We start from the raw sequence: 23,926 nt of genomic DNA, 5'->3' as shown, positions 1-23,926 counted from the left end.
CACTGAGGATGCTGGCAGAAAGACGGAGAAACCTGAGTCCTTGAAAAAAATTATTGAGCCAGTGAATCAACTGACCCAGATCTGCCCTGCCTCAGGACTTCTGCTCCAGTGAGAGAACACATTTTTCTTTTTGTTGAGGTGGGGTTATCTATTGCAGCCCAATGCAACCTGATGGACATATCAGTCAACAGGAGTCCTGTCTGAGGCCTCAAGCTCCTTGGGCACATCTGAGGGGACCTCAGCAAGATGCCTTCTGGGTACTAGAACATACTCCCAAATGGAGAAGGGGTCATGAACTCTTTGGGTGGGAGGAGACTGGAAACTCATCCTGAGACAGGGACCCACACCCCTGGCATGTCAGTGGGTGAGCAGGGCTGCAAGTGCGAGGTAGGAGGATATAAGACAAATAGCCCCACAATTGCCCCCTGGGGTGTTTGATACAAGTTCCTAACAGAGGCATGAGCTGCACTTGCAGGGCCATAAACCATCACACCAAAGGCTATTTGGAGGGAATGTTTCCTTTTTTGGAGCAGAAAGCCCTTCAGTGCTTCTGGGGGGGTGGGAAAGAAGGACATCAGCTGATTCCCAAGAGCGGGAGTGAGTGTAGGGTTGGGGCAGTGACTGCCCTGATTAGGACCTCAGGCTTGCAGAGCCCAGGCCTGGCAGCAGTGAGGTAAATCAGTCTGGAGGGAACTCACAGCAGTGGGCACTGAGGAAGAGGTGGGAAAGGCTGGGAGTCTGCCTGCTGCAGGTGTTCCCAGGATCACCCCCAACATTTCCCTGGAAGTGATGATCATTTTGATTGGTTTGTAGAGGGGTCTACTTGAATCAAACTCCAGCCCCCAAACTGCTATTGACTTAAAATGTTTTAAACGGGGGTGGGCACCTGGGTGGCTCAGTGAGTTAAGCCTCTGCCTTCAGCCTAGGTCATGATCTCAGGGTCCTGGGATCGAGTCCTGCATTGTGCTCTCTGCTCCGCAGGGAGCATGCTTCCTCCTCTCTCTCTCTCTCTCTGCCTGCCTCTCTGCCCACTTGTGATCTCTCTCTGTCAAATAAATAAAATCTTTATAAAAAATGTTTTAAACTGGGATAATTCCTTGCAGTGTGTTGGAGCTAGCCCCAGAAGCAAGGGCAGGGAAATGAAGTCTTACTTATTGTGGTTGCTTGAGAGAGAGAGGGAGGAGGGCGTGGAGAGACAAAGAAAGAGAGGGATGATTTCTAGTCCTAAACCTGGTCCTAAATACCCACCAGGGGGGTGGCTGGTTTTGACTTGGGCTCCTAACACCAGACCTTGCATGGAGGTATCTGTTTCTTTTCCTAGTCTCACCTCCAGTTTGAAATTAATCACCCTGCTCACTTCTTGGAGTGAAGTCAAGGAAGGCTTACTGTTAAATCATAAACTCTGAGGTTGGGGGCAGTGTAGAAAAAAATCCCAGCCCCTTGCTTTCAAACTGCTCTGTGGAACTCTACAGTGATGTGACTGTGCCCCAGGGTCCCCACACACTCAACTCCAATCTCATTAAAACATTTCCCACTCCCCACCCAGTAGGTTGGCTATCAAATATATATAATCATATATATAACAGAAAAATAAAAAAGCAAGTGTTGGTGAGGATGTAGAGAAAGTAGAACCCTTGGGCATTGCTGGGGGGAATGGAAAATGGTACCATGTCTTTGGAAAATGGTATGGAGATTCCTCAAAAAATTAAACAAAAAATTACTATCATATAATCTAACAATTCCACTCCTAGAGGTATATCCCCAAAATTGAAGGCAAGGATTCAGACAGATATTCATATTCCCATGTTCACAGCAGCAGTATCTACAATAGCCAAAAGGTTGAAACAACTCAAATATCCATTGATGAATGAATGGATAAACATATGTGGATACACACACGATAGACTATCATTCAGTCTCTAAAAGGAATGAAGTTCTGATACATACCACAATGTGGAAGACCCTCAGAAACATTTTGTTACATGAACTAAGCCAGACACAGAAGACCTGCATGATTCCATGATATAGAAGGCACTTAGAGGAGTCAAATTCATAGAGACAGAAAGTGGAATAGGGGCTGCCCGGGGCTGGGGAGGCAGGAATGGGGAGTTAGTGTTTAATGGGGATAGAGTTTCTGTTTGGTGTAATGGAAAAGTCCAGAAATGGATGGTGGTGATGGTAGCACAACGGTATGAATATATTCAATGTCACTGAATTCTATACTTAAAAACTGTTAAAATGATAAATTTTATGTTACATATATTTTACTGTAATTTTAAAAATTAAAAGAATTCTAATAATTGAAAACTATAATAAAAACATCATTAAGTGGGGTGCCTGGGTGGCTCAGTCAGTTAAGTGTCTGCTTTCAGCTCAGGTCATGACCTCAGGGTCCTGGGATGGAGCCCTACATCTCTACATCTCTGCTCAGCAGGGAGTCTGCTGCCCCTCTCTCTCTGCCTACTTGTGATCTCTCTCTCTCTCTGTCAAATAAAAAAAAAAACCTTTAAAAAAACAAAACAAGACATCATAAACATTCAGATACCCCAAAATATACTGTTTATACATCAGAGACCATTTGTGTGTTAATTTGGGCTTCTTTCTTGCTTTCTCTTTGTGCCCTCTCAGGAATCAAGCTTCTCCCAGCATTTCTCAGAGAGTTCACGTTTATTACAAATATGCCAGTGGTTACGAAGTTTGCATCTCCAGCACTAATCCTTTGAAAACTCAGACTTACTCTTCTCCACTCAGATAAAATTGTGGGAGCATAGCTGTGACCTGCTTTTGACCCTGCCACAGAGCTAGTTGTATAAAAATATCTGTGATGTGCACAATCATATTATATTTGTCATTTATTTAAGTTTCTGGTGCATCATATATGACATTTATATTTACAAATATATGACTTTTATTATTTACAAATAAGAATATAAACTACCATCAGATATTGTCAGTGCTCTGCTGTGTTAGAGAAACTTTCCTCTCTCTCCTCTTTCAAGCATTGGACAGTTTAATCAAAGAGCATATTGACACAGCCATCTGGAACTTTCCCTTGATTTTCATATTCATCAAAACATACAAATGTTATCCACTTGTACTCATAAAATAAAATTTTGCTGATAAAATACTATGTTTGCTTTATTATTAGCACCACACTCTAACCAACTGAGGTAACCGGCCACCTTTACCTTTGCTTTAAATGTTGGGATTTCTATCAGATTTGAATTCCAAAAAGTTTTTGCTGAGAGAAGAAGTTTCAAAAGCACTGTATTTGCTCAAATCCCACTTGACTCAATTTGATAAACATTTATCAAAGCCCTTGTTCAATTGTTAGCTGAACACACCATAAGTTCATGGGGGATGAAAAGTAAGAGAGTTCACTTCACACTGACTGCAAGATAGAAATGTTTACATTTTAAATGGCTGGGGAAAAAAATCAAAAGAAGGGTAGTATTTTGTGACACTGAAAAATTATATGGAATTCAAATTTTAGTGTCCATAAATAAAGTTTTATGGGTACACAGTCACATTCATTCATTTTTGTATTATCCTCACTGGTTTCGTCCTACCACTGCAGAGTTGAGTAGTTGGGACAAAGACTATGTAGTCCCAAAGCCTAAAATATTTACTATCTGGCCCTTTACAGAAAGAGTTTGCCTACCCCTGGATTAGACAATGCCTATGTATCAGGTGAAGCCTGAATATTGAGACCTGAGAAGCCCACCAAAAATCTTGATGTTGCCAGCATTGGTTAGGGGTAGGGGAGGGGAGGGATGTTACATCAAAGGCAGTAAATCTGGATCAGTGGTTCTCCAGCTTGGGCAAAACTAGCCTCCTCTGAGACATCCAGAAGCATGTGGACACAACTTCTGCTGTTCCAATAATGGGGATACCATGGATGCTATGTGGACAGGGACTTGGGATCTTAAATACCTGACAGTGTATAGGAAAGATCTGCACAGAATTGTTCTGCCCTAAACATCAATGGCACGTCCACTGATCAACAGTGATCCAGATAGTCACTGTGACGGTTGATCTTATGTGTTGCCTGAATTGGCCATGTGACTGGATATTTGGTTAAACATTATTCTTTGAACTTTGAGTAAAGCAGATTACCCTCCATAACATGGGTGGGCCTCACCCAATCACTTGAAGGCCTTAATAGAACAAAAAGTTACCTCCCTGAGCAAGAAGGAATTTTACCCCGTAGATGGCCTCTGGATTCAAACTGCAACTTCTCAGGAATTAAAATGTGGAAATCTGTTCCATCTGTTTCCATCTCCTCATCTCATTCTGTACTACAACAAAAACCATTTTTCTGGTCCGCTTTTCCTGCTACCAGGGAAAGACACATGCTGATGTTGATGCCATTGACCAGAGGGGCTTCTCCATTGCCTCCTGCCACTCAGTTCAGAGCTTTCCCAAGAGGGAGTTCATAGAGCACAGAGTCACGGGAGGACACATGATTCAATGCAAGAGATACAGACATCCAGAGAGCATTTCAGAGTCCTGGAGATGCTCTAACTATCACCATGAACTAAGTGGCTTAAAACAATAGAAACTTACTCTCTCACAACGCTGGAGGCTGCAAGTCTGACATCAAGGTGTTGATAGGGTCATGTGCCTTCTAAAGGTTCTAGGCGAGGGCCCATTCTTGCCTCTTCTGGGGCTTCTGGGGCTCATCCATGATCCTTGGCACTCCTTGGCTTGTAGACTCAACACTCCAGTCTCTGAGTCTGTTTTCTCATGGCCATCTTCCCTCTGTGTGTCTGTCTGTCCAAATTTCCCTCTCTTTATAAGGATGTCAGTCAATGGATTAGGGCCCACCCTACTCAGTATTGCCTCATTTCAACTCCATTACACCTGCAGAAACCCTACTTCCAAACAAAGCCACATTCACAGCTATCGGGGTTAAGATTGAGAACCTCCTTTGTGGGGACACAATCCCACCCACCACAGATGCAGGCTCCATACTTCTAAACAATCCACCAGAGGCCACATAGAGCATCTCTTTCTGGGGCCATTGAAGCCCCACCCTCCTGCCATTTGTGTGCACACAGGTGCCATTCCAGAGGCCCTGGGCAGAGAATGGAAAAGGAGTCATCCACTTTTATTGGACATCTGGTAGGAGGGAGCTAATAGCTAGTATGCCCTCCTTTACCTCCCCCCACAGAGCAGCCTTGCTGTTCTGCAGAGCGGCAGAGCGGCTCTTGTGGGATCCGATGCAAGGCTGGGCTTTATAGCCTGGGCAGCAGGTCTCTTCAGTTCCTGAGCCACACAGAACAGGCAGCCCAGAGCGGCAGTGGCTTGGGGGATGGCCAGACTTGCTCAAAAAGCTGTCATTTCAGAAAGGAAGGGGAAAAAAATAATAACATCTACCTTTTTTTTTTTTTAATAGGCACTGAGAATCAAAGCTTTAAAAACTTGGCAATGACCACAGATTGTCTGAAGTGGAGCTGGTCTGTACAGATCAGTCTCTTCAACCAACAGGCCCTCCCCTAAGCTGCTGGTGGAAATGCCATTGGCTTGCCTGGGAGAAACCTGGAATCACATGGCCCCTGCTGGTTCCCGAGCAGGGGCAGGGAGGGCAAGAAGGAGAACAAAGGTAGGGAGTGAGTAGAAACATTTTCTGAAGGTGGTTTCATCCTCTCCCAGCTTCCCGATATGCAGGAGAGGAGAGTTAAGGGAGGGACCTGCTGAATATGTATTTAATACGGAAATACGGCCTCAGACATACCATCTTGTAACTAGAGCCACACAAACCTCTCCTCCTGAATGTTCCCATGGCAAAGACACAGATTTTCACAACATTCCAAGAAAATCCTGAAATTGAGTCCTGTAGATGGCTTGGAATTTTTTTGGCCAAGGAAATAATATTCCACGCATCAGAGGTGCATCTGTGTGGGCAGATGTCCTGGGACCAATGGAGGGAGGTCCAAAGCTGGTGGTCACTGCTGGGGGTTGGGGCTGGAATGCAGGCGGGAGGGCGAAGTCCCCCTGCTGCAGAGACACTGCTGGGCCAGGGGCCCAAGGCCAGAGATGGGGAGCAGCGGGGTAAGGATTCAGGAACGCATTTATCTTCCCCATCCCCACTCCTTACTTCTCAATGGAAATGGCAGCATTGGCATGATTTCCCAACCAAAAATCACATTGGAGAATATTTGGTGTTCTATTTAATTTTTTAAAATATTTTATTTATTTATTTGAGAGAGAGAAAGAATGAGAGAGCACAAGGGAGGTGGGTGGAGGGAAAGGGATAAGCAGACTCCCTGCCAGGCAGGGAGCCTGACATGGGGCTCAATCCCAGGACCCTGGGATCATGACCTGCGATGAAAGAAGACACTTAACTGAATGAGCCACCCAAGCACCCCAATATTTCATGTTTTATGCACAGAGTCCAGTGGCCATTATCATGCCCTTAGGCTTTAGAATTTTCCATCAACAGCAAAACATCAGCTAAAAAATATCCTTATCAAATCGTTATAGGAAGTTTATTCATGTTGTAACTTCAAAAAAATAAGGGCCTGGGCCTCCAAGCGGAATCTTTGCACTCCTCTTTGTGGATTAAACTGATCCCCAAACTGAGAAAGTGGCAGGCTTGCTGGCACCTAGGCTTATTATAAAATCCATCTTCTTTTCATGTCCAATATAATCAAGGCAGCCACACCCCACCCTCAGCCAGTCTGGCCTTTCTTTCTCCAATTCCAGACCCTACTTTATGCAAGAATATATATAATTACCCTGGTAGGCTCAGAGCCTGTCTTGAAATAAAGCATCAGAACCACAAGGGAGAGACTCAAACCCTAATTGTGCATCCTGACTTGGCACATGTCCTTCCTTGTCTTCACTTGTTAACTTGGGGAGGCCCTGAGAGCTCCCCAGAATGGGTGGGGTGTGTGTGCAAACGTTCCTGCCCCAAGCCCTGCAAAGGCCCGAGGAGCAGAGCCCAGAACTCCCTGGCCCACACCTCAGCCCCTTTGGAGACAGAAGTACAGCTCTGCCCATTCCAGCTGCCTCCATGCTCACGCCACTCTCACAAACCCCAAGCAACAGCATCTGGAGGACGCTGTGATATATGGTGCCTTTCAGAGAACAGGATGCAGATGTGTGGGGGAGGGTAACCCGAGAACTGTGCAAGAAGATGCTTCTGTCCCCGGAGTTCAACACATAAATCACAAACCACAAGTTCAGATTGGAAGGAAAGTATTGACATTTCTCTCTTTCCCTAACTCTGGCCTTTTGTGTTCAAGGTAAGTTTGAGAGGACTATAGCTTGGACCCAGATGACCTCTTCCCATCCTGTTTCAGCCCTTTGCTGGGTCCGCTACAAATAGTAAGTATGTCTGTCTCGGTGACAAGGTCATGAGCAGTGAGGACCGTGCGTTTATTGTCCTGCCACTGGCCAGCCACAGATCCCTAGTGTTCATGCGTGGTCTTTCTGGGGAGCAGAAGGGATTTGCCAGGGGGAAGGGGAAGTTGAGATGGTACACACAGAGGTGGGTGGACATCCATAGCATTGGAGAAATACAGCCTGAAACCAATCAGGGCATTCGGAATGGACCATCCCCCACCCCACCCCATTCTGTCCAGCAACACTCATTGTCCTGATGGACACTTTCCCTACCCCGTGCTTCCACCCTCCCAGCTACAAGGAGCAGGGAATGAGCCTGAGTGCACCCAGGAGTCCCACAGACAGAGGGCTACAGGCGCTGTCACCTTTGTGTCTTTCTGATCGTCTTTGCACAGAGCAAACAGACAGCTTCAAATAATAGGTTGGTGTCCTGCGCATCAGTCATGTCTGTCCCAGGTTTTAGATCCTTCTCTTGAAATTCCATTGGGATACAAATAAATAGGGTGTGTGTGTGACAAATGGAATATTCTTCAGCTAAATTGTTTGGATGGTCTGTGTTCACCTAAACTTTGGCAAACAAGGAATTGTACTCAGGACTTCAACTCTGTAATAAAATGATTAAGGAAGTTTCCCACTTCAGGTGGAAAGTGGATTAGGTGCCATCTTATGTGATGGACAGTGGACAGAATGGAGAGATAGGTGACCTCGGTACTGAGGTCGACTGTCCTCTATGAGCACAAGGAGCCCTCTTGTCAGTCTAACTCCTGCAGCAGGGCAAGCTGCTGGCCATGGTCATCTGCCACTAATCTTAATCTGCATGAGGGAAATGGGGAGTCAGTTACACTGTGAAATTAGGCTCCCCTCCCTGCAAACGAGGCTTCACATGACCCTGGTGGAGGCTGAGGAACGAGGAGAATGGTTAGTATGTGTGCCATGTGACAGCCAGGATTATATATCCATACCCTGTGGGACCTGGGCCCACTGGGGCAAATGCAGCCATTTGGTGTTCAAATATTACATTCAGACACAGCCACAGGTCACCTTCCAATAGGACCAGCAGGCACTTGTTAGGAGGAGAAATAGGACCCCTGCGGAGATATTCTGCCCTATGCCCTCAGCACCGGGCCATGATACACAGTGGGACTAGCACCAGGGTGAATGAGGGGGCAGAAATGCTCACCTTCTCTCAGGCCATTCTGGGTGCATGCTGGGACACAATGCCCAGATGCAAGGGGCTTTCTACTTGGCCTTCCCTCCAAATGCTGGGCACCTTGACTCTCACCTTTGGAGTTCTGGGCCCTTTGAGAGCCTCTCCTGTCCTGCTGCCCATGGCAGCTGCTCTGTGCACCCTTACACAGCTGAGTAGACCCTCCACCTGCTCACAGGTGCTCTGTGAAACATACCAGTCAATCACGTCCCAGGGAGGATAAAGGCAGGGTTGGCCCGACCACTCAATAATCAATTACACACTGACCCCCTAGTCGAGGTCCAATCCTGGGACCTCAAGAGAAATATAAGATGGAGACCCTATGGTCAAGAACGTGTAGTCGTGCACGGAGCCAAAATTGAGGAGCACGTAACGAGAAGATGTCAGTCTGCTGGAATATGCTGGAGGAGAGGAACCGCGCGCTGGATCTGGAGAGATGAAGTCGTTGAGCTCACAGCAGGGAGAAAGGGAAGGTTCTGTGGCTGGGGAGCAGCAAGTGGTCAGGGAGGGGTTGGGCATAGGGTGAGAGGACAGTGAGAAGCCCATAGCCAAGACACGGAACGCTGGTGACAATAGAGGAACCCACATAGGGCTGGAGGCATCAGGGAGGCTAGGCTGAGGGGAATTTTGGAAACTAGGCAGAGGCTCCAAATGGTGACTTTCTGACCAGAGGAGCAAAGGCTGGGAAGGGGAGCCACCTGTGGGATGCCTGGAGCAAGATGCCCTCTGGACAGCGTCAGGGGTCACCTGGTAAAGGTCTCCCTCCCCCTGACAAGATCTGACTCACCAGCTACAACAGTGCTGGGGAGCCATGGGTACCATCAATTTCTTTCCTGGGAATCGTCTGCAGCAAAAGGGTTATTGCAACTTTAGAACATGAGCTGGGGCCCCTTGCCTGGCCCACTACCCTTCCACTGTGGGCTCCTGGGCCAGAGGGAAGCACACCATGAGGGGAAAAGGTACTTTTTTTTTTGGCCAATCCAGCCTCCCCCTTCTGACCTTTTCTCCATCAGTGCTGTCCTTCCACTTGGGCACGCAGAAGCCTTATAGTCTTTCCTTCTTCCCAGAGTCAGAGATTTCAGGGTTGGAAGGAACTTATAGGAGGGTCACCTAGTCCAGAGATCAACAAACTTTTACCGTAATGAGCCAGAGAGTAAATATTTAAGGCTTTGCAGGCCATATAGTCTGTTCCCACTGCTCAACTCCGCTGTTATAGTGCGAAAGCAGCCATGACAAAGAGGAAGCGAATGGCATGGCTACGTTCCAATAAAACTTTATTCATGAAAACAGGCGGGGGGCCAGGTCATAGTTTGCCAACCCCCGACGTAGGATTTGACATTCTCATTCTACGGAGGGTAAAGCCGAACCCAGAGGAATGAACTGACTGGACCAAAGACTCAGAGAACAGAAGGTGCAGTAGAGAGGTCGGGACTTTTGTGTTTTCACTGAGGTGGAGAAAATAAAAAACAGATGGGCTTTTTTTGTTTGTTTGTTTGGATTAATTCAAATAAACTAACATCCTGCCAGGTAACTACAGCTCTCCATACACATGAGATGGGCCCCAGTGATAACACCTGAGACAAATTTCACTCCAATTTAATTATGACCTTTCTTGCCTCACCTGCTGATGTCTTCCATGTGCTGTGTGAGATTCTCAGCAGCGGCGGGCACCTTCCCCGTATGGCAGGGCCGGTATGCCTACTCCTGAGACGTGGGACTTCGATGGGCAAAACCTCCACTCTGAGGACCCCTGGAGAAGCACTGGGTTTCCCCAGCGTTTCGGTCATGCTCGCAGTAAGAGCCTCTTACTCTTGTCATTGTCGACTACGGGAACCGTGCACCCCAAATAAGAAGAAAGCACCACTCTCAACGGGAAAACGTGGGGCTCCGTGGCACAAATGGACCAACGTCGTGATGCTTAACTGTCCTTCCTTTTGGACGTGAAAATTTCGTATTTTGGGACCACCCTGTCAGCACGTCAGATTTAAAACATTACACGTGGAATAATGAAAAATTGCCAACATCTCACCACCGTCTTTTGATTAATGGGTAGTTCCTTAGAGATTGATCAGTTTGTTTGATTTTGTTACTCAGAGTGACGGATGGCGATTTTAAAAAATACTCAGCTTTAGAGTTACCCTACATGAGATAATTTTCATACGCCTTGTGTAGCCCCGTCTAGAATAATTGGACTTTATTGCCTTCCTTCCATGCATGAACTGAGGTTCCCTGGAGAAGCAAAACAGATTCAGACTTTGTTGCTTTAATATTTCCACGTAGATCAGCTGCTGTATTCATAGAGCGGCTTTGGCCAGATGGCCAGCCAGCCTTGTAGTGACATTTCCCATTTCCCGTCCATTACTCACCAATGGAAAATAATGTGATGTGAATTCCCCATTTTGGGTAGTATGTGGTTATAGGCTTGTTGTACCTGCACTAAAGATAAATGACTTATCATGCAATAATTTCTTAACTCTCTAGGGAGAAAATAGGAGAAACAACAGTTCACCATGTTTGGCAGGAAAAGGAACCGTCAATGTTAAGGTATTTACCAGGACAGCTAAATTTAATTTCCTAATTTTTTTTCTTATTGCTATTTTCTGTTACTTAGAGAGAAAGAAAAGCTTGTTTTTGCTGTTTACGATATTTAAGCTCAGGATTGAGAAGGGGTCATCACCAGGATGTCCTTTTTCTAAACCCCAGTACGACGCAGAGCTGGGGTGACAAAAATTAATGGAAAAAAATTCCAATTGGATCATCCAGACTGACTCATTGAATTCCTGTTCAAAGTCGGGTTAAAATTTTTATTTTTAAAAATATTAGTTATCACTCCTCGACGTTTGACACAATGTTGTCATCCTTGGTTTTCAACCTCTCTGTTTGATTTGCCCTTGAGGTTAATTTTTTAAACTAACACTCCCTTTAATTACCGTTAAAGATGAGTAAGTAGTAAGGATAACATTATTAATAAAGTATGCACAATTAAAGCTAACGTTTCTTCAATCCTTAACATGTGCTCAGCAGTGTGGCAAGAGTTTGCCCACTTAAATCATGTCGTTGAGCCTGCTGTCCTTTGGGACAGGTACTGTTATCACCCTCCATTTCCAGGCAGGACACATGAGACTGGAGAGGAGCATGAGCCTGCCCATGTCCCACAGTCTGGTTGGGATTTGAACTCACATATCTGATTTTAAGCTTTTAACTTCTGTGCACTGGGGAAGTCAAAGTGGTAGGCCACTCTTCTTTCTGGAACATTCCAATTTTTCCCTTCTCAGAAAGAAGGTAACACAGCTACTTCCTGGTTTCTGCTCTTCCTGCTGGGCTGCAGGTCCCTTCCTGACTGATTCTCGAAGGCGGGCAGAGCTAAGGAGCCAGGCTGGGGTCCTTTCCCCATGAGTCAATTCCAAGGAATGTGGGTCCCTTGAACCATCCCATCCATAGAAGGGGCATCTGTCCCTGTCCTGAAGACAGGTGACTCACCGGGCTCCTGTCTGGCTGCTGGCAAATCAGTTTTGCTCAATGAAATAATCTACAGGTTAGAGGCCACAGAAGGTTCTGGAAGCTGCAGAAGTTTCTGGAAATGACTTCCTTCCTCCGCTCCTCCATCCCTACCACAGGCAGAATCTGTTACAGAGTGAGCTGCAACCTTGCCAGGGCACTCCATCCACCAAGCCCAAGGAGAATGCGAGTCGGGCTGTGCCTGACAGCGTTCAGCAACAGAACTCAAACAAAGAAGGTCACCTGCCCGCCAGTTTACCCGGTTAGTAACTCAAGCCTTTTATAAACTCATTTGTATTCATCCAGACGGCTGTTTTGGCTAGAAAGAAATGCTTCCTCCTCACTAGAATTACAAATAATTTGAGCAGAAAGCTACAGGCAAGACATATTAATCATGTTTGAAAGGATGCATCTTTTCATACAAAGGGTTTGCTTCAACTAAGGGGGAAAAAAAAAGACCAAAAAACTTTCCCTGATCTGTACCTATCTTTACTGGCGGTGCTAACACAGAGAAAACGCACAGCTTGCTTTATTTCTTTATCTCATCCCCACATCCCCCGCAGGTGAGAAATCCAATCCTTATCCCATTGACGAGCCCTTTTGATCAGTCTGCCTCAGTAACTTGTATGGGGGTCGGAGGAATGACCTGCTACGGAAATTTTTCTATAATATTTTCTTTTATCCCTTATTTGTACTCATTAGTCTAAAAAGACAACATTACCCAACAAATGAAATAAGTGTATTAAGGAAATGCCTTATACTCCTAACATATAGTTCGTATGTTATGTTAATGTCATGTTTGGATGCCAGCTAAACCCATCCCTCTCCAAGGATCGTGCAAAACAGATGCCCGAGTGAGCAACTCGCGGGAGGTAGATTTTAATAGGACGGTTAAAAGGGTTAGTATTTCCGTGATCAGTTTATGCTTCACCCTCCACTTCTGTTAAAGATTAAATCTTCACATCAGGCTGTAGGTCAAAGGCAGGTTTGGGAGGGGTGTGGAGTATTTTCTTTCTTTAAAAAAAAAAAACCCAACAAAACAACAAACCCTCATAGATAGAGTTAAGTTTATTTTTAACGGGGACAGAAGCACGGTGGGAAGCTGGTTTGCAGACTCCATTTCATTCACAGACGTGCTCTGCAAACAAAAAAGCTGCCTTGAGTCTCTTTAGTGGAAAAGTGCCGGCGGGGGGGTCTCTGGGGCAGCTCCCCCCTGTGCAGGGGCCCTGGCTGCAGGCCACTCTTCACCGAGGCTGCCTTCTGTCTGCCCTCAACTTTGTGCAGTGGTTTCTTCTGACCTGTCCCCTTGCCCCAGCTCAAGCAAGCCCACCACCCTTTACTGAGCACCTGTTACGTGCCCGACTTTGAGTGTGGGTGCCAGGTGGATCAATAAACACAGACACTGACCCTGTCTTCACAGAGATCGTCTGGTAGAAGAGGGGAATTATAGTTCAGTGAAGATGTAATGAGCGAAGATGTGAAGGGAAGATGAAGAGATACTAGAGATGTAAATGAGGGGCAGCTGGGTGCCTCCATCGGTTGAGTGACTGACCCTTGGTTTTGGCTTGGGTGGTCGTGGGATGAGCCCCCTTGTCAGCCCCTCGTGCAGAGTCTGTTTGAGATTCGTCCCCTCTCCCTTAGTCTCTCCCCCTGCTTGCACATGCACTCTCTCTCTCTCTCTCTCTCTCCAAAATAAAGCAATAAAATCTTTTAAAAATAAAAATAAATAAAATCTTAAAAAAACAAAAGACGTAAGTGAAGTGCAAGTAATAACAGGATACGTGCATTGATCACAGAGACAGTGCAGAGAAGGATGAATGCAGGCAGAGGCAGGGGGCAGAAAGAGCTTCCTGGGCAGGGGGAGGGCTGATAGGGCTGTGCAGACGAACAGCGAGAAAAGGGGAGGTATTTCAAACAGTGGGAAGAGTGAGAGGACGTTACGTTTTAGAAGCACCTGGTAGAGGCAAGTTGTGGGCAAGGAGGCGGCCCGGAGGAAGGAGGCCAGAACCAAATCTTCCAATAGCCCCAATAAGGAAATAAGGGCTTACATCTCTATAGACAAACGGAAAGATCTCCAAGACAGACTGTTGACCAAGTAAACAAGATGTGAAACAAATAACATTTTTTAAAAACCACTAAAAACAATATATATTTATGTGTGTACAAATATATATTTTAGGGATATATATATATGTGTGTGTGTGTGTGTGTGTGTTTCTGTAAATGTGTTTTTAAAGGTCTCTATTATATATATTTCCCAAACCAGTAATAGTCTCTAGGAGGGACAAGAGGGCGTTAATTGGGGGTGCGGGACAGGGTGGCCTCCAGTTTTTTTCCTGTAATGTTGACTTTTTTTTAATTAAGGAGAATATATTCTGTATTAGCTATGTAACTAAAGATTTTATTTATTTATTTGACAGACAGAGATCACAGGTAGGCAGAGAGGCAGACAGAGAGAGAGAGAGAGAGGGAAGCAGAGAGTCCGACTCGGGGCTCGATCCCAGGACCCTGGGATCATGACCTGAGCCAAAGGCAGAGGCTGTAACTCACTGAGCCACCCAGGTACCCCTGTTTACTTTTCATAACCCACGGCACTGAAGAATATTACATTGTCTGACCACGTCTAGGTGTGGGATTTCAAAGTTAAATGCATTCCGGAGAAACGGAATTCCTGGTCCATAAAACCTAAAGTTCACCAGGTCCAATTCCATTATTTTACAAATGAGGAGATGTGGGTTTCTCATGGCCTTTTTGTTTAGAGTTCTGGGAAGAAGTACGTAAAATAGCTCATGGAGAAGTCATTGTTGCCTTTGGGTTTTCCAGGTAGCTATGAAAACTACATTACAATGCTTTTTTTCTTTTTCTTTTCTTTTTTTTTTTTTTTAAATTCATTTGCCCAACCACAGAAGCCATTTCCTCTGCAGAGAGGATGCTCCAGTACCACGCTGAGCACAACACACTAGCAGTGAGGCCAGGAGTCAGGTTCTGCCCAGTAGCCGCCACGTGACCTTGACAGAAGCCAACCTCAGCGTCCCCATCCTAGCTGGGGCATTTCTGAGCCCTCAGGAAATATTACTTCACAACAAAGGGAGGAGGGACTTAGACCTGGGAGGATAGAGTGCTGGCTTTCAAAAATGTGCTCCAAACATTTTCCTAGAGCAAGTCTCTAACCCCGTCTCACAAGATCTCGGATACAAAAGCTTGTTTGGCAGAGTTGAGGAACAGGAGGATAGTATGGGCTTCTCTGGAGAATATGGCGAGAGAGAGAAATCAGTATTTTGACTAAAGAAAATATTTAAGTTATGATCGGAAATATATTTGCAGAGAAATAAAAAAAAGTCTTCCCCCTCCCTTAAATATTCACAGCTGGCTCTCCGACCATATAAAGTTACTATGCTACCAAATGACTCAACTTGCAACATCTGTATTGGTGACTGACATAATAATGTATTAAAGGCTATCTTACTCTGCGAGTCACGACACCCCTGTTTGATTGAGGTTTATTTTACTAGCACCAAGAGACTCACACATTTAACATCTGTGGTGCTGCTCCTGAAATTCCAAGCCATAAAACAAGGAAATTCAGCATGGTCTGAAATTCCAGAGCAGAGCAGAGCAGAGCAACCAACTGTACAGAAAATACATTCGGGGCAGAGTGGGGGGGTGGGTGGGCGCGCTGGTCAGAAATCGAGCAAGGCTTAGCTCAGGCGGGACCGCACATCTGGCCACATCTCCCCAACACCCCACACCAGGAGCAGGCAGGAGCACGTGCCTGCCGCCTCCGTGCTCTGTTCTCACCATGCCACCCTCGGCAAGTGTGGGAAGGAGGAACTGGGGTCGTCGGAGTCCGGCTGGACAGCGAGAGATGGGGACAGTCAGCCTGGGGAAGGGTCTGTCCTGATACCATGCTGTCGGGAGGGAGTTCCAGGACCGCTCCCCTCTCAGTACCAGATTGTAGAGACGGGGCACTAGCTGCTTGACGTCCTGTGTTGTGGCTGTGTTTTCAGAGGCCCACAGTTTGTAACTGTGGGTTTACCTTTGTATTTAGCTTGGGAAAGAGTTAAGCAAAGGGGAACTTCACCGGTCTCTGGGCTAGCACAGTACCTTTAATTTTTATTTTTCAAGATTTTATTTATTTATTAGAGAGAGAGAGAGAGACAGAGAAACAACATGAGTGGTGGGAGGGGCAGAGGAAGAGGGAGAAGCAGGCTCCCTGCTGAGCAGGGAGCCCAATGAGGAGCTGGATCCCAGGACCCTGAGATCCTGACCTGAGTCAAAGTCAGATGCTTCACCGAGTGAGCAACCCAGGCGCCCCACAGAGCCTTTAAAAACGATGGCTACCTGTATGTTGGGCCAACATGGGAAAATGCTGATGGTCAGACTAAGTCAGAGACAAAGAACAGACGGGGGCCTGGGCAGCAACAATGCAATGGTAATAATTTGGCAAGACCTGACGGACACATGCAGCCCAGGGCTAGAGCCAAACACAGAAAACAGCAATAGTTCAGTTCACTGGGGTGAAAGGATTCTTTTAAAGAACGAAGTCTATTAATGGAAATGAAAAATTTTTTATTACATTAATGGAAGTTACGCTAATGGAAATTAATCCTTTTAAAGACATAATCCCTGCTTTTTAGGAATCCTAGAGTCCTGGGGGAGGTGTGGAGTCTCCATACGAAAAAAAACACAAGGTCAACGCTGAAGAGTTATGGGAAAAGTGCAGGACAAGTCCCACGGGAGCTGGAGAAAGATCAGGACTTCAAAGCTTTTTGACAAGTACAGGATGATAAAAACACATGGCTTCCGGAGAGCTCACAGCACCCCATCTTCCAGGGTGGCTGATACCCAGAGGTCCTTCAGGTCCCTCTTTCATGCGAAAACACAGTGTGCTTTGGATGCAAACATAGTGGAGAGAGGCGGGGGTGGCTGAGCCATCACGGCACTCTCCCATCACGGTGACACACAGACTCCTTCGCAGCCACGTCTCCCCAGTACCCCACAGCAGAAACAGGCAGGAGCACGTGCCCCGCCTCCGCTTACCACACAGCCCAGCTCTTGGTTCTCATTCACGTAACAGCCCATGTCATCGCCCGCCTCCCAGCACTTGCATGTTAATACCATGACACAACTTTAGATGACCTGGCTGCGTCTTTCCCAGCCACGACCGGAGGAAACGGAATCGCCTTTCCCTCTAAGGAAGGCAGAATCGAACCCCAAACCAGGAAGGGTAGCAGCCGCCCCTGCTCTTACCATTATAGACACAGGAGTGTGATTCATGTAGGATGAAAAGCATTCGTAAAACAACAAGTTTTGTCCAAAAATGGGGCAGTGGTTCATTAAATTGTAGTACATCCATCGGGTGGAAAATCACTTACTTATTTTAAAAAATGATTTTTTAAGGACTATGCAGTAAGGGGAAAAAAACACATGATATGAAATTAAGTGAGAAAAGGCACTTTATACAAATTATGATTATAAATATGAAAAAATATTTTAAAGACTGTAAAGGAATACGAGTATAGATATAAGTGTATAATATACATCTAAGCATAAATGCATGGAAGGGGTGCCTGGGTGGCTCACTCGGTTAAGCGTCTGCCTTAGACTCAGGTCATGATCCCAGGGTCCTGGGATAGAGCCTCACATAGGGCTCCTTGCTCAGCGGGGAGCCTGCTTCTCTCTCTGTCTGCCATTCCCCCTGCTTGTGCTCTCTTTCTGTCAAATTAATAAATAAAATCTTTAAAAAATAAATACATGGGTAATCACAAGTTTTACTGCAGAAGGGAATAAACAGGTCTCCTGACAGAGAACAGGAGGGCTCATGGAGAGTCTGTGAGAGCAAGTGGCTTAGCTGATTTTCAGGAGAGGTGAGTTTATGGGGGATTTTCTCTATTGCCCAGAATTTCGGTGACATCTTACATAAAGTGTAATTGAAAGTTAATGTATTGTGGTTTTCTGGCAGACACTTTCCAGAGTTTGAATGGACATACTAAGCTGGGTAGTTGCACGGGGTACGCTTGCAGTTAACCCATCCTGGTGGCCTGCCTGGAGGTGGAGGCTGGATGGCACGAAAGGGGCCACACATGTCCTCCCTCCTCATGGAGAATGGAAATCTATCCTCATTCTTCTACCTTCTCTAAGTATTTTCCAGCAGACAGGGGAAAACAGCATGGCTGTGCTGTTCTGAGCTTGGGGTCTGCATTTATGCAGACAGAAAACAAATTATCAGAAAATCTTGGTAGAGCTTGCAAGTTCAGCTGTGGCCACCTTTGTACAGAGTTAGTGGGATGGGGACGGGGCCGAGGGGGCTGTCCGTCTCAGAAGCCCATGCTTCAGGCTCTCCCAGCTTCATCTTTGCAGCCATCCTTGCACTAGCTCTATCTCTGCCTCCAGGGTTCAGTGGGGACTTGCCTCCTTCTGAGGACCTGGCCAGGTGAGGGCAGCGTCAGCAGCAGGGAATTGAGGACAAGGGTCAAGGCCAGGTGGTCTCTCGTCTATCCATCCTCAGGGCGTGCCAGTTCTCTGCTTGTATCAGGAAATCAACTTACATAGACTGGACTCATTAAAAAAAAAAAAAAACAACTTTACTGCATTCCATTTTAGTGTTGTGTCCTTGGCATTGACCTTGTGTGTACAGAAGAAGCTCAATGAAGAATGTTCCCAAATCACTGATGAAACTGTTAGAAGATGCTCCTCGTTATTTGTTTGATGTCGTTTGTCTAATAAGACTCCATGGGACAAATTATTTTTGCAATCTAGTATGGGTAAAGCTCATATTTCCTAAAGATGACTTTTTAGTTTTTGGGTTGTTATTAAATTTTTGCTTTGGCAGCCAGAAAACTCGCCATCACATCTCATGTCGAGTCACATTAACCACATCTGTGCATGTTTCTGGCATATTTGCACCCTTCATCCTATCTCCCATCCTCCTACATGGTAAAAAAAAAAAAAAATTTATCTCTTTTATTCAACAGGCTTCCAATTCTATCATAAGCTGCCTTAAATTCTTTTTAGGTGTAGACAGTTTATAAATAAACCCACATAGTACCATATCTTGAGGAAGCGGATCATAGGCAGAGGTTCAGTTTCATATATTAAGGAAGGGTGTTCATGCCGCTTAACCAAAAGCAAATCCACAGCCGGGACAAATCCAGAACACCGGGCTTTCTGTCAGACAACTGGATCGGATAGTTCAAAAGTCAAAACAATAACAAGAAGTCTGGGAGATTGTTCTAGATTAAAAGAGATAAGGAGACTCAACAACCTACATGTGGACCTTTAACCAGATCTTGGTTCAAGGGAAAACAAAACAAAACAAAACAAAATTCTAGATGTGGAAGAGATTTTAATGCGATTGGAAAAATTCGAATGTCGACTAGATGATAGGTGATGTTCAAATGAAATTAATTTTAATAGGTCTAACAATGCTACTGTGGGTATACAGGAAAATGTCCTTGGGAGAATGAAATATTTATTGTGAAGTTTCATGATTGTTTACAGTTTACTTTTAAATGGATAAGCAAAACAACATGAAACATACGCATGTATGTACACACATATATACATGCAAAGAGAGAGCAATTAGGGCAAAATATCAATAGCACCACGCTGGAGGCTGAAAATATCCCAGTCACATCCCTCCCAGTTCCAGTCGCCAAATGAACATGCTTCTCACTCGTGCCTGACCCATGAAGCTATGACCCAGCTTCTAACCATGGATTCAGAGCCACACATCTTATGTTGACTCACTCCAGACTGTTGGCTAGAGAGTCTCTCTTGTGCCTCACGTCAGTTTAAGGGATACTGAGAATGAGCTTCAAATCATTTACTTGAATCTTTTAAGAACAGTTAATGAGCACCTACTATGGTCCAGGCACTGTGCTAGACAAGAACTTACATCGGTGAATAAATCAGATGAGGATCTTGCATTCATGGTGTCTAAAGTCTAGTGGGAGACACAAATAATAAAACAGGCAAACAAACAATATGTGTGTGTTTATACCTGTATATATAAATACACCTCAGTACAAATTGATTTGTTCTCAAAAGGAAATAAACAGAATCCTGTTGGGGTGCCTGGGTGGCTCAGTGGGTTAAGCCTCTGCCTTCGGCTCATGATCTTCATGATCTTCATGATCTCAGAGTCCTGGAATCGAGTCCTGCATTGGGCTCTCTACTTGGCAGGGAGTCTACTTCCTCCTCTCTCTCTGCCTGCCTCTCTGCCTGCCTCTCTGCCTACTTGTGATCTCTCTCTGTCAAATAAATAAATAAAATCTTAAAAACAACAACAAAAAAAAACAGAGTCCAATTGACTAGTGGTGGACACTGGGCAGCATCGCCCTCTGAAATCGCATCCCTACTCTGACAAGAACGAGGTGGGGGGGTGCAGGGGTTGAGGAGAGTCTCTGAGGAAGAACTGGGGATCTAGACAAGGGAAGGAGGGAATCAGTGCGGTGAGAGCTGAAGAGAATACTAAGTCCAGAAACCATAGGAAGCAGGTCAGGATGGGTCGGAGGAGAATGACTAAAGATGTGCCTCAGGTAACCTTGGGTCTGACCTTGTCAGTGATAAACAGCTCGGCATTATTCTAAGTGGATAGGAGGCCACTGAATAATCCCAAGATGTGCATGGACATGATGTGATTTAGGTCTTAAAACACCATCCTGCAGCAAGTCGATTACACATAGGCAATAGTGGGGGCTATTGCTGCCATTTGAGTGAGTCATGTATTCCTTAAGTAGGACAGTGACCGTGGAGTAGGAGAGAAGTGGATGGAATTGACAAGTTTGGCTAATGGGTTGGATGCTAAGGTTGAGAAAGGAAGAAATTTCTGGTCTAAGCAAATGGTAGTGCCAGTTAGGGAAAGAGGGATAGCGTGAAGTGAACAGTCTGGTATAGAAAACACTGAAGTCAAGAGTTTAGACAGAACTTTCCATCTTCTGAAGAATAACCTCCTCCCTTACTTGGTGAGGGTTCACCATGTATCAAAGTCTGCACATTCACCTTGACCATATTTTTTTCAATGATGATGATTTGAAAGGTCTCGCACTAAAAGTCAGAAGTATGAGAAAACTACTGAAAAGGTGTGTGTGTGTGTGTGTAAACATAAGAGCCAGATAACAAAAGGATGGAAATCATAATGTCCTAGTCCCAATTCTGAAAGAAGTAACAATGATTGCAACCAAAAAACTTGGCTCTGAGCTTCCTAGCAGCCAAAGCAAAAAGGGGAAGGTGAGTTTTATGGAGTTCATTGTCTCATAACAGGAAGCATGCTGGTTTATGTGGACGAATAAAACTGTTCTTATTCTCTACTTTGAAAGCATTTTTATCACTACATAACTTCTCTAAGGGCCAGTGATCAATAAGGCAAAAAATTCTGTCAATGAGAATTTAACACAAAATACAAAACCCTTCCATATAAACTTGAAAAAAGACAGCCCAAATATCTGGGCCAGCAGGGGCACTGCTCAAGGGCATAGGTCTTTTTCTTTCTTTCGTGTTTTTGTTTCTAGTAGTGTCATTGTGGCAGCTGTCTTGGTATCCACGGACCTAATTACATTTTTTGTCCTAGGATGTACATCTCTTTTGTGATTCTTTCTGTGTGTGTAGCTGTGTGTGTGTGTACACACACGTGTGTGCGCGCGTGCTATGTGGAAATTGGTTGCAGACCTTCTAAGACGTTGTAATAAACCTCACACACTCCCACAGTCCCTCCCCTTGGTTGGAAAATTCTGACTTCACTTGCCTTGGGAAAACAAGCCTCACACAACAGAGCTGCCAGACCTCCTTCATGTCACAATGAAAATACTCATGAATTCCTTTGTTTCTGTCCTCTGATCAGCTGAGCCGCCCGAGACAGACTGCCAGGGAGCGCCCTTCGTCCTGGGGACCTGGGGTGCTGCAAACCCTCAGGGCTAGCCTGAACCAGATTACTCAAAAGTAAGGCGCTGGAAGCATCCTAGAGGGGCCTGGGTTGGCCATGCCCAGGGGCAACCCCGAACTCACCGGTGCTGGGCGACTTCGCACCGGCTCATGACCGCGCAGGGGTCGGTAGCTGGATCACTGCGGCGCCCCTGCGGTCCCGGGAGGCGGGAAGCAGGGTGAGCCCCGGAGAGCCGCCGGCGCTGGGGCCCGAGCGGCCCGCGGGTGGCCCCGAGAGCGAAGCGCGCGGCGAGCGATGAATAATTGACGCGCGGAGTGGAATTACGGCTGTGGGTGCCCACCCCGCCCGCAGCCCGCCGGGCCCGTGGCTGCCCCTGCCGCTACGCTGGGGAGCGCTGCCCTCTTCAGAACCGGCTCTCCTGCCAGCACGCGCAAAATGCATTGCCTTCTGGCTGGGAATACATTTGCATTCTCCGTTTCAGGTTCAAATGTGTGCGCATAAAACAGGATTAATTAGCACAACCTGGCGAGGTTCCTCTCCTGCCTGGCAGGAGGAGTGTGAAAACCCCAGCGGGCTGCAACCCATCCCAGATCCCGAGGGCGAGCGGAGGGACCCGTCTGCTGGGGGGCTGGGGCTGTCGTCTGGGGTGGAAGGAACACCAGTTTCCACCGAGGCGCTAAGAGACCCACCAGCTGCTCTTCCGGTCTCTGCCCTTTACCATTCTTCCCCCCGCCCCGACCCCCCCACAACAGACATTTATTGAGCATTTGTTATGGGCCAACTCTGTGTAAGGGGGGAGGAAGGGAGGATGCAGCAGTGAAAAAACAAGTCCCTGCTTTCCTGGAGCCTCCATTTGGTTGGGGGCTGGGGTGGGGCAGGAAAACAATAAAGAAATAAGAGTGGATGGGAATGATCGGAATAATTACCCTTTAAAAGAATGTTGGAGGAGTCATTCAAGATAATCAAGAGATGCGGTTCTGTCTAGCAATTCTTAGATTTTTTTACAGTAATTTAATAAATGTTATTATTGGAGATAACATTTACCAAGCACTTAGCATGTGCTAGGGACTAGAATGAGCGCTCGAGCACTTTTGCTTCATGCAGTTGTCACAGTGACCTCTGGACATGGATCTGTGGCCATTTTATAGGAGGGGAAATGGAGGCAGTGGGTTCCAAGGCCACTTAGCTAAGGAATGGTCAGGCTGGGACTTGAACTCCAAGCAGCTGGCTCCAGGACCCCATTCTGAAATGCTCAGCTATGATTTACACATTCATATAGTTTTATATTATATATATAATATCATTATATATAATAAATTATCTATGTATAATTTCCCCCACACTCCCTAATGTGTGGTAAGACCAAGATAATCTAATATGCATAAAAGCTCCTTGAAAAGTAAAGGGCCACCCCATTCCGTCTCTTTCTTTCTTGCCCAGATTTCTAGTTGATTCCTAAAGCAACGAAGAGAAGGCATGACTGTAGGGGCCACTTACTAGGTGAGTCGCACAAGTGTTTTCAAGCTGCCCGAAGCTGGGGGCCAGTGTCGCGGATTTCACCTGTTACTCTAAGCTGCACCAGCGCTGCCTGCGATTCTAGTAGCTGGGTTTCAGTTTGGGGACCCAGTGGGTGACACTCGAGAAGACAGGAGTCACACCAGCTCCTGGCTTGTGTCAACCAGGTTTCCATTACAAGGGTGCTGCCTGCTAGTCAGGAGGGTGGTGGGCACCCTCCAGGAACCAGGGTCACATATATGTCCCGCTCAGGTCCCCACCCTAGGCCCCACTCTGCTGCCATCCACCTCACTTTTCGAGGAAGTCAGTGCGAAGGACAATGACCTTTCCATGGCAGAGGGTGCCAGGGAATCAAGGCCCTGAGCCAGACAGAGCCAAGACTCCCAGGCTCCCCACCCCATCCACAGGGAGGTCTGGCTGGATTCTGTGCACCCTCCAAATTGGACTCAGCCACGGAGACTAGAACAAAGCTC

The 23,926-nt window shown here is 46.2% G+C and overlaps 1 protein-coding gene across 1 annotated transcript in view; it reads right to left on the bottom strand.

Annotated features, from left to right (window-relative positions):
* The window catches only part of CLDN14 (claudin 14), a 60,227-nt gene extending 37,983 nt beyond the window's left edge, over positions 1–22,244 (bottom strand). The window contains exon 1 of the mRNA XM_047720049.1: positions 22,061–22,244. The gene's annotated coding sequence lies outside the window, so the exon portion shown is untranslated. The remainder of the gene's footprint in view (positions 1–22,060) is intronic.
* Positions 22,245–23,926: the final 1,682 nt, after the last annotated feature.

Source organism: Lutra lutra, chromosome 1, assembly GCF_902655055.1.
Source record: "Lutra lutra chromosome 1, mLutLut1.2, whole genome shotgun sequence".
In the NCBI taxonomy this organism is placed as follows: domain Eukaryota; kingdom Metazoa; phylum Chordata; class Mammalia; order Carnivora; family Mustelidae; genus Lutra; species Lutra lutra.
The sequence above is the reverse complement of the archived record's forward strand: the minus strand, read 5'-3'. Positions and strand labels throughout refer to the sequence as shown.